The sequence below is a fragment of the Pristis pectinata genome, chromosome 30 (genome assembly GCF_009764475.1).
Source record: "Pristis pectinata isolate sPriPec2 chromosome 30, sPriPec2.1.pri, whole genome shotgun sequence".
Classification (NCBI taxonomy): Eukaryota; Metazoa; Chordata; class Chondrichthyes; order Rhinopristiformes; family Pristidae; genus Pristis; species Pristis pectinata.
In genome coordinates, this window is record NC_067434.1 from 4,428,729 (window position 1) to 4,444,955 (window position 16,227).

At 48.4% G+C, this 16,227-nt stretch overlaps 1 protein-coding gene across 10 annotated transcripts in view; it reads left to right on the forward strand.

The window, feature by feature from the left end:
- The window catches only part of LOC127584774 (sorbin and SH3 domain-containing protein 1), a 345,097-nt gene that overhangs the window by 165,622 nt on the left and 163,248 nt on the right, over positions 1-16,227 (forward strand). For 3 of the 10 annotated variants that reach the window (XM_052041711.1, XM_052041725.1, XM_052041732.1), the window contains exon 1: positions 1,287-1,722. The exons of 6 other annotated variants lie outside the window; for them this stretch is intronic. The gene's annotated coding sequence lies outside the window, so the exon portion shown is untranslated. Of the gene's footprint in view, positions 1-1,286; positions 1,723-2,281; positions 2,394-16,227 lie in introns of those variants that run through there. One more of the 10 variants, XM_052041719.1, reaches the window with a different exon arrangement.

A 16,227-nucleotide genomic window follows, 5' to 3' on the forward strand; every position in this document is an offset into this window, starting at 1 on the left:
AGTCCCCAGCCATCAACATCCTTGGGGGGGGGGGGGTCACCACTGACCAAGAACACACTAGGACCAGCCACATAATTACTGTGGCTACAAGAACAGATCAGAAGTGAGGTCCCTGCAGCAAATGGCTCATCTTCTGAAACCCCTGAAAGCCTTTCCACTGTGGACCAGACACAGGTCAGGGGCAACACTCTCCGCTTGCTTGGATGAGTGCAATTCAACACTCAAGAAACATGACATCGAGAACAAAGCAAACCATTTGATTAACATCCCACCAACCAACGACCCAAAGCATTAATTCACTCCGTCATCAGTGCACAGTGTCTGCAGTGTGTCCCATCTACAGAACGCACTGCAGTTACATCCCCAGGCTACCGAGACAGCACCTCCCAAATCCACAAACTCTGCTGCCAAGAAGGACAAGGTGCAGGGCCGTGTCATCACCTGCGGCTTCCCCTCAGACTCACAAACCCTCTTGACTTGGACATATGTCATTGGTCCTCTATTGTTGCTGGGTCTAAATCCTGGAACTCCCTCCCCAACAGCACTGTGGGGTATCTTCACCAGGACTGGAGCTCACCCCCACCTCCTCAAGGGGCAATTAGGGATGGGCAATAAGTGATGCTTTGCCAAGGATGCTCACATCTCCCAATATGAATAAATGAAATTAAAACAGGCCAAAGGTAGTGCTTGGCCAAGGACCCCCAACTGAACAACCACGGTGTAATGTGAGGCTGGGCAGGACAAACAGGGAGAGGGGGGACTCCTTCCTCTCCAGGGGTACAGAATGTCCCTCCTCCCCTGGACCTCCCCTGCCATATCCAAGACCATGCACCCTCTCCCTTGACCCCTGAGTCAACCATGCCCCATGTCGTGAGATGTGTGCCTGGAGCCGGTGGACACTGTACCGTTACCGTGGGGGCTCACTCGCAGTTGGGAGCAAGTTTTAGTGCTTCCAGGCAAGTTCAAATGATGGAGATCAACGCTCAGGACCAACATGGCGTGCTAACACCAGAGTCTGATTAACACAGCACACGCTCAGCGCCTGTTCACAGCCAACTCGGCTGACTGAAGATTGAACCAGCCCATTCTGTGCAAACCTTTGGAAAATTATCTCCTGCCTTCTGAAGGAAGGTGGAGGATGGAAATGTTCGAGCTGAGAGCCAGGGTGTGATGGGTCAGTTGGCGTCGCCGTGCTGACCCGGCTCCCTGTGAGGACTGAGCTTTGTCATTATTTCTTGCATCAAACGTTGCCAACAATTCCACGCTGCAAAATTAAACTCTGTTTCGAAGAAGTGTAAGTCACTCTGCCGTGTGCATTTAAAGTTATTTGTGTGAAGGCTGATGATTTTTTAAAAATTCGCTAAGGGATCCCCACGTCCCAGAGCTTGGAAGAAGTATTACCCTTGAATTAGGAAGTGCACGCAGCCCCTTCCCCCTCCCCGACCCCCTTCTCGGTGCCCCAAGAATGTGCCTTGCTTTTGTCACTGCCTGCTGCTCCCGGGTCCAGAGCCGCAGCCAGCCCGAAGGAAGGACGAGGCAAGGATGAGCTTGTAACCAGGAGGCTGACGTGTTGGAGTCGGGCTGGGTCAACTGCTGGGACTCAAACTCTCCCGCTCTCTGTGCGGGGAGAGCTGTCGGAGGGAGAGGACGCAGAACGCCACGCAAGGCGCCCGTTGATTACTTGCAGGGCTGAGAGATTGTTTTCTCCGGGACTTTGCTCAGGTCAGTGGCGGGAGGATTGGACAGTGTGTGCAGGAGGATGCTCGGGGTGTGTCTCGCTGGGTTACAGTGTGACTGCACTGTACCGGCGCAGCCTTGTCCTGCACCCCCTGCGCTAATTGTTACCAGACACAGCTACAGCCCAACGCAACTATTTTTACTCCTGGCTTTTCTTTCCTGTGGGGCTGAGTTACGGTTTGTTGCTGTCTGAGTCCACTACCGGCGCTTGCCCTCTGGATTCAGCCTAAACCAGTGTGTGGCGGGGTTACAGACCCCGGCGCGATTTAAATGCAGTAACTTTTTCAGTTATTGCCACTGCATTTAAGATTTTGGGGAGACCGATTGTTCAAGAAACAGTTTTGGGGTCGAGGTCTTAATTTTATAATCAGCTCTCCGGCAACCGTGGCGTTTTGCAATGATCCTTCAATGTAGAATTTGCAATGAAAGTTTCCTTAAATTGCGATTTCCCCAGATGGATTTTGGAAAGAGGCCAAAGTGAAATAAAAACAAGCTTGTTCACTGAAGGGTTTTATGTGACAAGTTCTGTTTTTACAGTGTCATGTTCAGTAGTGTGTAATAAGACTCCTTAAGTTTTTTTCAAAAAAAGCTCCACAATTCACAACCCAGATTTCGTGGAGCCGCTTTCATTGGGTCACAGGAAGCCGGAGTGAAAGGTAAATGCAAAAATCTGCAGTTAATCATTGTCGCTGCTGGGGACAGACTGGTTGGCTGGCCGTGTGCTCGGGGCTGAGAGACGCCGGTCAGTAAAGGGTGACTTCAACTGAGCGAGGTAGCACTGCCCGGGGTGCGCACACACTGGCTCTCCTCAATGCATCTTTCCTTTGAAGTTGGACCCCTCTCCCTCACACCCCCTCCTCTCCCTCACACCCCCTCCTCTCCCTCACACCCCCTCCTCTCCCTCACACCCCCTCCTCTCCCTCACCCCTTCCCCCCTCTCCCTCACCCCCCTCTCTCTCTGTCACCCCTCTCTCTCTCTCTCTCTATCACCCCCCTCATCCCCTCCCTCTCCTTCACCCCCCCTCTCCCCCTCCCTCTCCCCCTCCCTCTCCCCCTCCCTCTCCCCCTCCCTCTCCCCCTCCCTCTCCCTCACACCCCCCCCACACCCTCTCCCTCACTCCCCCCTCCCTCACCCCCCCCTCACCCCTTCCAGCTGCCAGCTCTCTTCCCCCTCCCCCCCCCCCCAGGGCATGCTGCTCGCTTCTTAATTGCCCAGGTTTGCAGAGATTGAACCGTCACTGAGTTCCTCGCCTTTGGCTGGGAGCTTGCTGTGCTCCCGCCGCTACGTGTTCCTCGGGTGTGAAGGGTACGGTGGGGGGGGAGGGGGCAGTGAGGTGGCCGGCAGTGTGAGCCTGCCTCCAAGATCTCTGTGTTTTTCAATTTATTTCGTTGGAACTTGCATTGTGGCAGAACGCAGTCAGACGTTAACCGGACCAACAGCGCCTTGGGTCAGAGTTGAAACCCTGCAGCGCCGAGGCAATCCACTCGGCCCTTCTGCTCCCTGTCAGGCTCTGCTGCCCACATCCCAATGACTTCCTCCCCATCTCTTCGTCCTTTCAGCTTGTCGGAGCTTTCTCCTAAATGGCCTGAGCCGTCCCATGTCACTGCGAGCCTTAAATTGTCATCAGATGTGATCTGCTGGGGATTGCCTTGCGTAAATAGTTTCTTGTTTTGAGCATAACAAATGCGAACAGTTTCTGCATACCCACCCCATCAAGAAATGTTTCAAGGCCTTTTTCTCATTATCTTGTTTCAGAGTTAAATAGCCCAGTGTAGTCCACCCCCCTGGTAGTTGTATTTGCTCTGTTGCAGTAACACCCTGAGTCTTGACTGTCGCTGTTCTGTGACGAGGTTGTCTTTCAGCAGCAAACTGTTACTGGGGGAGGTTTGCTCTGAAATTAAAACAGAAAATGCAAGAAATGCTCAGCAAGTCAGGCAGCATCTATGGAGAAAGAAACAGAGTGTGAGGTTGGAAACCCCCGGACGGAGTGCATTTTCAGTTTTTGTTTCAGATTTCCAGTACTGTTTGAGTTCCTCAGTTCTGCTCTACGTCGCCAGTGCTCTTCCAGTAAATGGGGGCGGACTGGGGAGAAGCTTATGGAGGAGTATGAGATATGATTGCCTTGTTGTGTGTGGCCACTTTGTCAGTGTCAATCCTTAGCTCTACTCCAGTAGGGAGATCTTGTGATGTTTGTTGCAAGTTTGCAGGGAAGATGTTCATCTTTAACTCTTTTCAATGTCCTGGCAGAATTTACACTGAGTTGCCATGTTCCACCAGGCTGCGAGATTCGCCGTGCCATCTATGCTGAGGTCTCCGATCTTAGCTGGGATGGCAGAGGGGGGGCTTCATGGCTTGAAAACCTTGGGTCAATGTTTCTCTGTCCAACTGTTGGACTTCCATCACAGAGCTTGGCCGGCTGTGCTGATGTCTCCTCCTCTGTCCCAGTGTCAATTTGTGTGATCACCTTGAAGGTGCTTCTTAAATGCAAATTATTTCTTGAAGGGAGAGTAGGTTTCCCCCTACTCCCATTCTCTCCACTGCCTCTCCATGCGCTGTGTGGGAGGAACTGCGGCTGACTGAGCCCCCAAGAGGTTTCTGCTTCTCTCTCTGTTGGGGTGACGGTATCTGGCTTCTAACAGGACTGTCCATCTTTGGACTATGGCCATCAGTGCAGCCAGCCCTTTGGATGCTGTGTGTTGTCGAGTGTTGTGAGCTGTTGGCTGAGTGCAGGCAAACCCAGGAATGTGCTTCTGTGCAACTGTAGGCTGCAACTTCTCAATGGTCTGTCTGCTCAGCTGTGCTCCTGACAGGAAGTGAAAATCTTTCACCCTGCCTCCAATATCGAACACCCCCCCCCCCCTTTCCCCCTCCATCGCCACTGGAAAAACCTGGGCAACTTGTCTTGTGGGGAGCAGGTCTGCAGACAGTTATTCAGGCAACACGTCATCCACGAGACAGCTGGTGCTTTAGCTAAAGGCTGTGCCAGAGTGTTTAATGAGACAGCTGTAAAAGTTCGGTTAAGGTGGCCAGAATGGTTGTTTAAACACTTAAGTCAATGCATCGAAGGGTTAATTTGACACGGCCTATCAATAGCCAATGACCTTGTTGTCACGTGTGTGGACTAGCAGCAGGGTTGGACACTGAGGCCTTGAACTTCCCACCACTGTTACACGTTTCACGGGTACTGAAGATATCCACAATCCTGCAAACAAACTACAGTTTGAGAGGAAGTAGTTAAGGTATCTACAAGCTAGTTATACTCTTTATTAATGACTGGTCAGTTGAACAGTTCCCTGAGGCCCAGTTAGTGGTGGAGTTGGGTTGGTTGCCTGGAGTGTTGCTACAACGATCTCTGAAGGAAATTGCTTGGTGATAAAACAGTATCAGAGTATTTCAAGATTAATATAAATATATCTTCCAGCTCTCCTACACTTAACCAAAGACAAGGAACGAATCCAGTTTCTGCATGTGTTTCCAGCATTAGAATGGTTGGCCTGCTTTTAAACTAAAAAATACTGAGTGAAATGGTTTGCATCAGTGCCAGATTTCCCTCAGTTGGGGCCATGATGTAATGGCCTGTTCCCTGTTCTTCCGTACTTTTACAAATCTAGCTGTCACTGATGTATCCCATCTATTGATCCATGGGTAAAGTGTGAAGCCAGGACAAGAAGATGTCAGCTTGATTTCTGGTTCGTGCTAAACTAAAGCAATAGTGAATGTAGAATTACAGAGCTGTAGAAGTAGACAGATATCTTTTGGCCCATTGGGTTTGTGCTGGCACTTTGGAATCTGAAATCTGGCTCACTTCCTGTAGCTTGATGTCTTCCAGTGCCTCAAACATTCATTGTTTTGTTGTGATGTGTCCCACATAAGCACGGTGCCTCTGGCAAGAGAGGAGGGGGAGAACATTCAGGGTTAATGCTCACCCTGGTTTGGAGAAAGACTTCGGTGAGAGTAACATTTGAGATGGAAATAAGTTTTTTTCTGTTTGTTACCTGAGGATCTCACTTGCCAAATTCTTGTGGACAAGGCTTTGGAGACAGATATCAGTGCAATGGTTAGATCCTCATGTAGATTGGGAAGGCTAGATAGAAGCCCGTGGCTCCTTGAGCACAATTCCTCAGTGTTTCCCATTGGATCGTTGCTTTTGGGCAGATTAGTTTGAAACTGATGGTTTCCATAAAATTACTTTTAAACCAGCCAATCAATCAGTGTATCAAGTATCAGTCTTGGCTTGGTATTGATGAATTGGCACTTTATCCAAGGACTGAGGCAATGCTGCCAATACCACAAATGAATCTGTGCTTCCTGTCTGAAGTATGAAGGAGAAATCCTGGCTATGTCTGTGCTCTCACATGGACTCTCCTGGATATGTGGATCAGGTCTCAGCCAGGTCCTAGTGTTGTGTGGGAAGAGGTCATGCAGTTGGAGGTTGGGATGATTCTAGACTTGGCTGGTTAACTTTGATCGATCCTCTGGGATGTTTCTCTTGTTGAAGTGGTCGTTCTTTATAAAGTGCAGTGCCTTTTATTGCAGTGCCTTTCTTGATCCTGGGATGTCCCCAAAAACTCACTGGACAATGAAGTATATTCTGTGGGAAATGTGGCAGCCAATTTGCACAAGTTTCCACAAATAGCAACGAGGATAATAGCCAAGACATCTGTTTCTGTTATTGATACTAGCCAAGACATTAGGATAAGTTATCTCTGCTCTTCAGACTAGTTTTATGGAATCCTGTAATGGATAGACAGAACCAAGATTAGCATTTTGACAGATGGCATCTCTGATGCTAAACTCCCTCAATGTGAATTGAACTCTGGTTCTTGAAGTATAATGTGAATGTTTGTATCTTCTGATTGTGGGTGGGTGGGGGGGGGGGGGGGGAGCGTGCTATTCACTGAGCTGCCACTTGTTCAGTGAATGTTGGTCTGATCGTTTGAACCATCATGACCAAGCTCAATCCTGTCTGTCTCTGTATTCCCCATTGAGGTCACTTTATAGAAACCTTGGCTCTTTTTTGTTTCAAGTTCGAGACTGGGAACAATTTCACCCTCTAATTTCCAATTCAATGCCAGATTGGGTACAGAAGGATTGGATTAACAAGAAAGAAAGGAATGGAAAGTTATTTTGTCATTAAATTCTGCATTTAATTAAAATGTGTAGGAATGATAGTTAATTTTCAGTGCCAGAGGAGCTGAATGTATGGCCATATTTAACATGCATCATAAAGCGTACTTTAACTGAAGTGGATAATGCTCTTTGATGAGATGAATTTAGTTCATGTTTACTTCACATCATTTGGTGCATTCCAATGACGAAGTATAGCTACAGCAGAAGGCTGTATCTCAGAACAACATTACCTGGTTTAGCTGTGCATCTGCCGTTCACCTAAAGAATGTGCCTAAGTGAGGGCAAGCATCATTTACCTCAAAGTTCTTTTGGCCATGCAAGGCGCAGAGCATACTTGCCTTCATTGGTTGGGGCACTGAGTATAAGAGTCAGGAAGGCATGTGGCAGCTGTATAAAACTTTGGTTAGACCACACTTGGAATATTGTGTTCAATTCTGGTCGCCCCATAACAGGAAAGATGTGGAGGCTTTGGAAAGGTTGCAGAAGAGGTTCACCAGGATGCTGCCTGGATTAGAGGGTATGAACCATAAGCAGAGGTTGGACAAACTTGGGTTATTTTATCTGGAGCATCAGAAATTTCATCAGAAAATGAAATTATGAAAGGTATAGATAGGGTGGACAGTTAGAATCTTTTTCCCAGGGTAGAAATTTCAAATACCAGAGGACATGCATTTAAGGTGAGAGGGGGAAAGTTTAAAGGAGAAGTGAGGGGCAAGATTTTTTTTTAGAGTGGGAAGTCCCTAGAAAGGGCTGTCAGGGGTGGTGGTGGAAGCAGATACAACAGAGGTGTGTAAGAGGCTGTTAGATAGATGCATGAACATGCAGGGACTGGAGGGATGTGGATCATGTGCAGGCAGAAGAGATTTAATTTAATTTGGCATTGTGTTTGGCACAGATATTGTGGGCCGAATGGCCTGTTCCTGTGCTGTACCGTTCTATGCTCTAGAGCAGGCAGTTTCTGAGTAGTGCCATCCTTCTGTCCCACTCCACGTGCTGAGGACTTACCCAAAACAACCTGCTCCTTTCTGACTGGCTTCTTCCCTACCTTCTAATTATTTAGCATTGTGAATATCGGCAGCGTCTATGATGTTGTTCCTTTTGATGCTTGTTTACTTTAGAAGGTCCTTGCACTAACTGCTTTACCCTGTAGCCAGGTACCTCCACAACCCCACCCCCCCCCCGGCCGCCGCCACCATATCAAGCTGATTTTTGTTGGGTGACTGGCCATAATCATTCCAGTCTGGAGTTAATCAGAATTGGAGCAGAGACGGCCTGCCCCAGGACACGATAGTGTGCCTTGAGTATGATCGCAGCCCATAGGATTGTCTGGTGATCTTGTGATGTTTCTCATCACCATTTGAATGGGCACTGGAGCAGTATCCTGTGGGATTCCCAGGTGAGTGGGTGTGAGGCATGGATAGAGTCCTGCTTGGTAACGGTCACTGAGCATTTGGTCCGGGAAATGAGTGGCAGGTCAAGGTGTAGTCCACGTCCCCACACCAACCAGCCCAAACCTGTGGACTCTCCCAGCTCCAGGCTCTGGAATTCCCTCCCTAGTTATCATCGGGAGCTCTGGATGCTCCTTTCCTCGGTGCACGTGCGCAGCAAGGTTCCACCCTGCCCATCCCAACGAAGCCCCAGTGAAATGCAGGAGAATGGGCCCTCTGTAGTCCTGGATGGGGACAGTGAGGTGCTTGGGCTGAGGTGTGCTCTGAGGTGGTCTGGCCACTGTGAGCAGCAGCTGACATGCTGGCATGGAGTGAAATGACAGATTGTGCTGTGGGCTGCCACAGCTGCAGCATAGCTGGCAAATGCCCATCTGCCAGTTTCAGCTTCTACCCTCCATAGCAGGGGCTGGTGGGAGGTGGGGTGCGAGTGTGTGGTGGAGGGGCGGGGGGGGGTGGGGAGCGTGGTGGTGGCCGCACACGCTGGCCGTGAGGTTTCACTGAGAAATAAAAGAGGCACTTGCATTAACCTGACCCCTGGATGTTGCAAAATACTGATAATGAAGTGCTTTTGAAATGCAGTCTCCATTGTAATGTAGACCATAGCATAGCAGGATCCCACAAGCATCATGCTGATGTCGACCAGGCGACCTACTTCAGTGGGGCTGGCTGAGGGGTAAGCCAGGTGAGGACACTGGAGGGCATTTGCTGCTCTTTGGAATGGTGCTGCGAGGGGTTTGGTATCCACCAGAATAAGCAGACAGGACCTTATTTAACATCTTACTGAAGGCCGCCTCCACCCAGCGGTGCGGCACTCCCTCCCTCCGGTCCCCGGCGGTGCAGCGTTCCATCCCTCCGTCCCGTCCCTGGCAGGGCCACGCTCCCTCGCTCGGCGCCACACTGCTCCCTCCCTCTGTGCTGCACCAGGTGAGTCACCAGTGTGTGTGAGCGCACCACGTTCTGCCTCTGACGGGTTACTCTCTGGACCACAGCCAACACCATGACTGACAGGAGGAACTGGAAGTTATCCAGCACATTAGGATTATTGTTGTTTACATTGATTCTGTTGCCATCTGCCTGTGTCCCACTGCACGTCCAGTGTGGCTCTGTGTTTTCACAGGACTGGCGCACCTCACGATCCAGTTTTCTTTTGGTAGCTTTGGGTTCAGTTTTGAATCCTGAGGCAAAACTCCAGAAGGTTTCCATAATAGGGAGCCCCCCCAACCCATCCCTGGAGAAATTGCCCAGTGTGCTGGAAGTGTAGAAGGGCATAACCCAGTGTCAGGGGAGGGGCTGGATCCTGGTCATGGGGTGGAGTGGGGTGCAGATCCTACAGGTACCTGATCCTCTGCTCAGGATTGATCTGTATTCCCTTCACCTTGTCCCGAGCCCACGGTAGGAACCTCTGAACACTCTGGGACAACAAAGGCTGTGTTGGGTGCATTGGGAGATATTCCACTTGATGTCTGGGCTGGGCTGGAACTGTAAGATTTCTTTATTAGTCACATGTACATCGAAACACACAGTGAAATGCATCTTTTGCGTAGAGTGTTCTGGGGCAGCCCGCAAGTGTCGCCACGAGCTGCTGATCAGGCGAAATAATGTAGACGTGCAGAAGACATTTTACATGGGAGAGTTCAAAATAAGGGGCCATAAATCTAAGATGTTCACAAATTCTGTTGAGCAATTCAGGGAAACCTCTTCCCTTACAGTTTTTTATTTTGTGGTAGTCGCATTTATTGCCCACCCCTAACCCCCTGAATTGTTGAGAATTAAGTCAGGCACGTCGGTGAGTCACATATATACCAGACAACGATGACAGCTTTCCTCTCCTGAAGAACACTAATCAACTGGTTTGGCTGTTAAAGTCTACTGGTGGGTGCATGGTCACCGTTACTGAGTCCAGCATTTTAATTCTAAACATATGTAGGTACTTGAATTCAAATCCCCATCAGCTGTGGTGGATTAAAGCTGGTGTCCTGGATCACTGGCCCTGGTGTCTGGATGCTTGTCCAGTAAGTCGGCCACTAGACCACCATGCTGGGCTGCATTTGGCCTATTGAACTGGCTAATATGAGGCACTGATGTAGCTAAGATGAGGCTGGGATCATGAGTCTAACGTATCATTGAGCATTGGAACATACTGTTTTCTCACTGTCTCTGCGTGTGTTTGAATTGTGATCCGTTTGGAGAACAGTCAGATGTTACTTCTCGGTGTTAAAATTTCAGTCTGGAACATTCAGCTGGCATCAAGGGCTTAGAAACTCAACATATAAATAGTTGGTGTGCTGTCTTGTAATTGAGCGGCACTTTATGTCTCAACAAATTGTAAAACATTTATAACGAGTGAGATGGGAACAGGGAGATATTAATATGGAGAGATGAATAAACAGGTTGGAAGTGTGATGGTCAATTGGGCCAAAGCAGGTTTGTCTGCTGTAAAATCTGTGTGAATTGGGCATGGCCAGACCAGGTTAACAGGGAGGGAGCCAACTGCCCCAGGGTTTGGTTGGTGAGGTCTGCCCCTGTACAGAGTAAGTGGAGAGAACCAGCAGCTATGACACAATTGCCCTCTGCAGTCACCACTGACTGAGAATATCCTGTGAAATGGGATGGAGGGCTAACACTGACTGTCTAGACGACACAAGGAGTGCCTGCCTGAACAGGGAAATGAACGGCCAGTGTGTGTGTGAGTGTAGCCCAGCATGAGGCAGTGCTTTCAGAGGAAGACCACCTGGGAGATTTTATGTTGAAGGGGTTCTCAGAAACAGTAAGACATTCATTCCCCTAAAGCCGTCAGTTACCAATATCTCATGAAAGCAGCAGGTAGTTATGAAAAGCGGACAAATCTGGCAAGATGAGCTGGCCAGGGCACCCTCTTGATGTAGAGCTTGGCAAATAATTATTGAGACTAAGGATGTTGCCTTGACACGGTTGTTGTTAACGCACCAAGGAACCATGGCGTGAACCGTAAACCAATATTTGCTTTAGTATATTACGTATTAGAATGCAGGCAGGAGTGGTGAAATCTCCAGGTATTAATGACAAATTTCCCAGGCACTGTTGTTGGCAATGTCACCAGAAGCGCAGTTTTTAAAAAAAATTGAACAATTTTTTTGAACAAATTGTATAAATTGCTCAATATACTGTATAAGTAAAAATATCTGATTTTTCAATGTCAGTCAATTAGACAGTGAATCTTCACTTTCTGATTGTTGGAAAATGACGTGTTGACATGAGGATGGACACCTTCAGTGACGAATGGTGGCGTCAGGCCAGGACAGTGGGAGGCACAAGGACATGTGATGAAACAAGTTGGGGACCCGATTGGAATTGGCTGCCTAGTTGTTTGCATCCAGTTGTAACCTGGGCAGATGTCAGGAACACTCTATTTCCTCCTCAGTCTATGTGTAGGTATTTTCATATCTCAGCTCTCATCCTCGCCTGCCCCAAGGTGATGTCCTGGCCAAGGACTGGTCTTTGTTTATCGCCTGCAGCAGGACACTTGGGGATGGTGCTGTGAGAGGCTGGATGGCAGTGGCAGAAGTAACCGGAAGATGCTGCTTGGAGGTCATTGGCAAATTGACCATTGGATACGAGAGAAATGTCTCTTTCCAGACAATGCATGTGGTTTTGATCTGAAATAGACTTCCTGAAGGATACCGTGGCAACTTTCAGTAGGGAACTGAGTATGTACTGGAGAGGGGAAGCTTTGCAAGCTGGGAGGAGAGAACCTGGGGAAGGGAATAATTGAAAAGGTTCTCAAAAAGCTGGCACACCCATGATGGGCTGAGTAGTCTCTTTCTGTGCCTTAATTGTCCTATGACTGAGTTCCTTGCACGAGCTGGGAAGAAGTTTGATGTGACAATCCAGGTTGAAACTGGATGGTCTTTTTCTTTGAGATCATTAACCTGGGACATTGATTCTTGAGCAGGAAATGGGAGGAAAGGCAGAGTCAGGGGTAAAATTGGTAACTCGGAGCATGGATCCATATCTGCAAGTAGAAACTTCCAACCTGGGAGCTGTTTATGTGGAAGGCCTCTGACTTAGCCAGGCTGCTATGTGACAGTTACTTAAATAATACAATGAGCAGTTTGAAAGACTGAATGGTCACTTGAATGAAATTGGCTTTTTGTTCCATTGGGTCAGGAACATGGTTTAACTGGCCCCGGTATGGTTGGGAAAGGTTTTCTATGTATAATGTGACTGGGCGCTCTCTGTCCAACATGATGGACTAACTGGGGAATGTTGATTGGAGAGGTAATAGTCTGTCGTGGGCAATGTTAAACTTCCCTGGTGCATTTCTGAGTTAATCCCGATGTGGAAAGAGCCAGATCTTGTTGGACTTGCTCAGCTCGTGGCATTGCTCCATAGTGAAAACCTGACACTTCTGATCTCTCTGCTCGGAGGTTTTGGGTTGTACCTTGCTGCTCGCACGTGAGATTGGTGGAGCGAGTGAAAGAGGACGTCTGCGAGCTTGTCGTGGAGTCAAAGCACACAGAAGTGGGCCCTTCAGCCCACTTTGTCCATGCCAACCATCAGGTGTCTATCTATAATAATCCCATTTACCAGTGCTTAGCCTGTGGCCTTCTGTGCCTTGGCCATTCAACTGCTTGTCCAGGTGCTTCTTAAATGTCGAAACCACTTTCTCAGGCAGTGTGTTCCAGATTAGCAGCTACCCTGTGGGTGAAAATATTCTTCCTCTGATCCCCTCTAAACCTCTTAAACAAATGCCCTCTGGTCTTAGATAGCTCTTCATGGGGACAAGGTTCTTGCTGTCTATGCCTCTCATAATTTTGAAAACAGCTATCAACTCCCTCCTCTGAATCATAGAATCATAGAACAGCCCAAAATGTTGTGCTAACCTTTAAACCTCGCCTAAGACTATCTAACCCCTTCCTCCCACATATCCCTCTATTTTAAATTCCTGCATAAGCTTATCTAGTAATCCCTTGAATCTGACCAATGTATCTGCCTCCACCACCACCCCAGGCAGCGCGTTCCATGCCCCAACCCCTCTCTGGGTAAAAAAACCTCCCTTTGATATCTCCCTTGAACTTCCCACCCATTACTTTAAAGCCATGCTTTAAAAGCCATTGAGCATTGGTGCCCTGGGAATGAGGCGCTGGCTGACTATTTATTCCTCTTAATATTTTGTATACCTCTATCATGTCTCCTCTCGTCCTCCTCCTTTCCAAAGAGTAAAGCCCTTGCTCCCTTAGTCTCTCCTCATAATGCATAGTCTCTAAACCACGCAGCATCTTGGTAAATCTCTTCTGCACCCTTTCCAACGCTTCCACATCCTTCCTATAATGAGGCGACCAGAACTGGACACAGTACTCCAAGTGTGGTCTAACCAGGGTTTTGTAGAGCTGCATCATTACATCGTGGCTCTTAAACTCGATCCCACAACTTATGAAAGCTAACATCCCATAAACTTTATTAACTACCCTATCCACCTGTGAGGCAACTTTCAGGGATCTGTGGATATGAACCCCCAGATCCCTCTGCTCCTCCACACTACCCAGAATCCTGCCATTAACTTTGTACTCTGCCTTGGAGTTTGTCCTCTGCCTTGGAGTTTGTCCTCCCAAAGTGTACCACCTCACACTTCTCCAGATTGAACTCCATCTGCCACTTCTCAGCCCAGCTCTGCATTCTATCAATGTCCCTCTGCAATCTTCGACAATCCTCCACACTATCCATAATACCACCAACCTTTGTGTCGTCTGCAAACTTGCTAACCCACCCTTCTACCCCCTCATCCAAGTCATTAATAAAAATCACGAACAGTAAAGGTCCCAGAACCAATCCTTGTGGGACATCGCTAGTCACAGCCCTCCAATCTGAATGCACTCCCTCCACCACAACCCTCTGCTTTCTACAGGCAAGCCAATTCCGAATCCACGCGGCCAAGCCTCCCTGGATCCCATGCCCTCTGACCTTCTGAAGAAGCCTACCATGTGGAACCTTGTCAAATGCCTTACTAAAATCCATGTAGACCACATCTACTGCACTACCCTCATCAATCTTCCTGGTCACCTCCTCAAAGAACCCTACTGGGCTTGTGAGACATGATCTGCCCTTCACAAAGCCATGCTGACTGTCCCTGATCAGACCATGATTCTCTAAGCGCCCATAGATCCTATTTCTAAGAATCCTTTCCAACAGCTTGCCCACCACAGATGTAAGGCTCACTGGTCTATAATTCACTGGACTATCACTACTACCTGTTTTGAATAACATGCTCCAAGGAAAACAAATCCAGCCTATCTAGTCTCACCTCATAACTAAAGCATTCCGTCCCAGGGACCCTCTCTCCTGTGTTCTCTCCAGCGATATCACATCCTTCCAATAGTGTGGTGACCAGAACTGCACACAACACTTCATCTGTGGCCTAACCAATGTTTTATAAAGTTGTACCATGACTTCCCTGCTCTTATATTCTCGGCTCCCAATTATGAATGGTGGGTGCCACAGTGTTTGGCAACCAATGAGATTTAAGCACTGAAAGTGAAACGGGAAGAGCTGAATTGAAGGAGGCAGTCAGGGTCAAGTCAGAAGAGGAGAGGGAAAGTAAAATTACTTGACATAAGAGCAGAAAATAATGTTAAAAATGAGAGTTTAAAGTTTACGTGTTCCAGCAACAATTGATTTAATGGAACAGTAAGATTGGAAACTTCAAACTGCTGATTCCTTTCTGGGCCTGGAGTTGTTTGACCCTGTTTTAATAACCACATTGTGATGTGGGTGCTTTAGCTTTTAACTACCAGGGACTATAATTTCTGTGCTATAGCTCCAAGTCCAAGGATGGGAGGTGAAGCAAATGGGGTGTTGTGTTGTTTTCTGGAGCTCCATGACGCAGAGTCCTTCAAACTTCCTGATTGATTCGGAAGTAGGATTGCATTAGAGGAGTGGATTGTCTGACCTGCAGACAGCCAGTTACTGGGGCGATTGCCAGGACCTCCCTTCCTTTCCAGAGCGGCAGAGTGGCTTGTCATTTGCCAATCGAGCCACCTTTCTTCTGCCCACCACCTTGTTGGTGAAGTCACTCCTGCAGCAGGTAGTTGTGAGTTGTGTTTTCCCAGTCTGTACACCGGGGTGTCTCCCATCATTCAGTAACACAGCTCTGCTGACATCTTACAGCACAGTGGGACCACTGAACGGCAAGAAGGGTAGTGAGACCCTGGCCTCATCTGCTCACTCTGAGGCTCTTGTGGTGGGGGAGGGAGTGAATTTGGTGAAGGTTGCCCATATCATTGTCTGCTCAAACTACCAGCCAACAAGGCAGAGGTATTTCTGAAGTGGGACATGGAGACAGTGCAGGAAGGAGCTGAAACAGGACCGGCCGTGAGCTTGATGAAGGGTGGAGCACAACTGAAGGGCTGAATGGCCTACTCCTTTTGTTCCTATCTTGGACAAACTATTTAAAGAAGCCAGAGGCAAACTAATATATTTGAAAGTCTGTAAACAAAAAAAATATTTTAAATTTTTCAAACTCCTTCCTCCAGGATGATGGAGATGGAACTCCAGTGATGCTACCGAGCTGTGTCCTTCGGGTCGATGGGGGTAGGTCTGAGGCTAATCCCCAGCCAAGAAAAAGGACATGGGTGGGAAAGGTCTCAGGGATTTCCATGTCAATCGCCAGTTGATATAAACAAAGTGTCCTTGTCGATATGTACAAGGTGCTGGACACGTCATCCCTGGGTGATGTGTAGCAGGCAATCTGCCAAGGTTGGCTGTTCAGACCTGGCTTGCCAGGCTTGTCATTGGACAGTGAGCAGAGAGGCAGCACAGAAACAGGCCCTTCGGCCCATCGAGTCTGCTCTGACCTTCAACCACCCACTTAAACTGTGGGTACACTAGTCCCTATTTATTATTCTCCCCATGTTCTAAAGCCACAAACTATCAGGA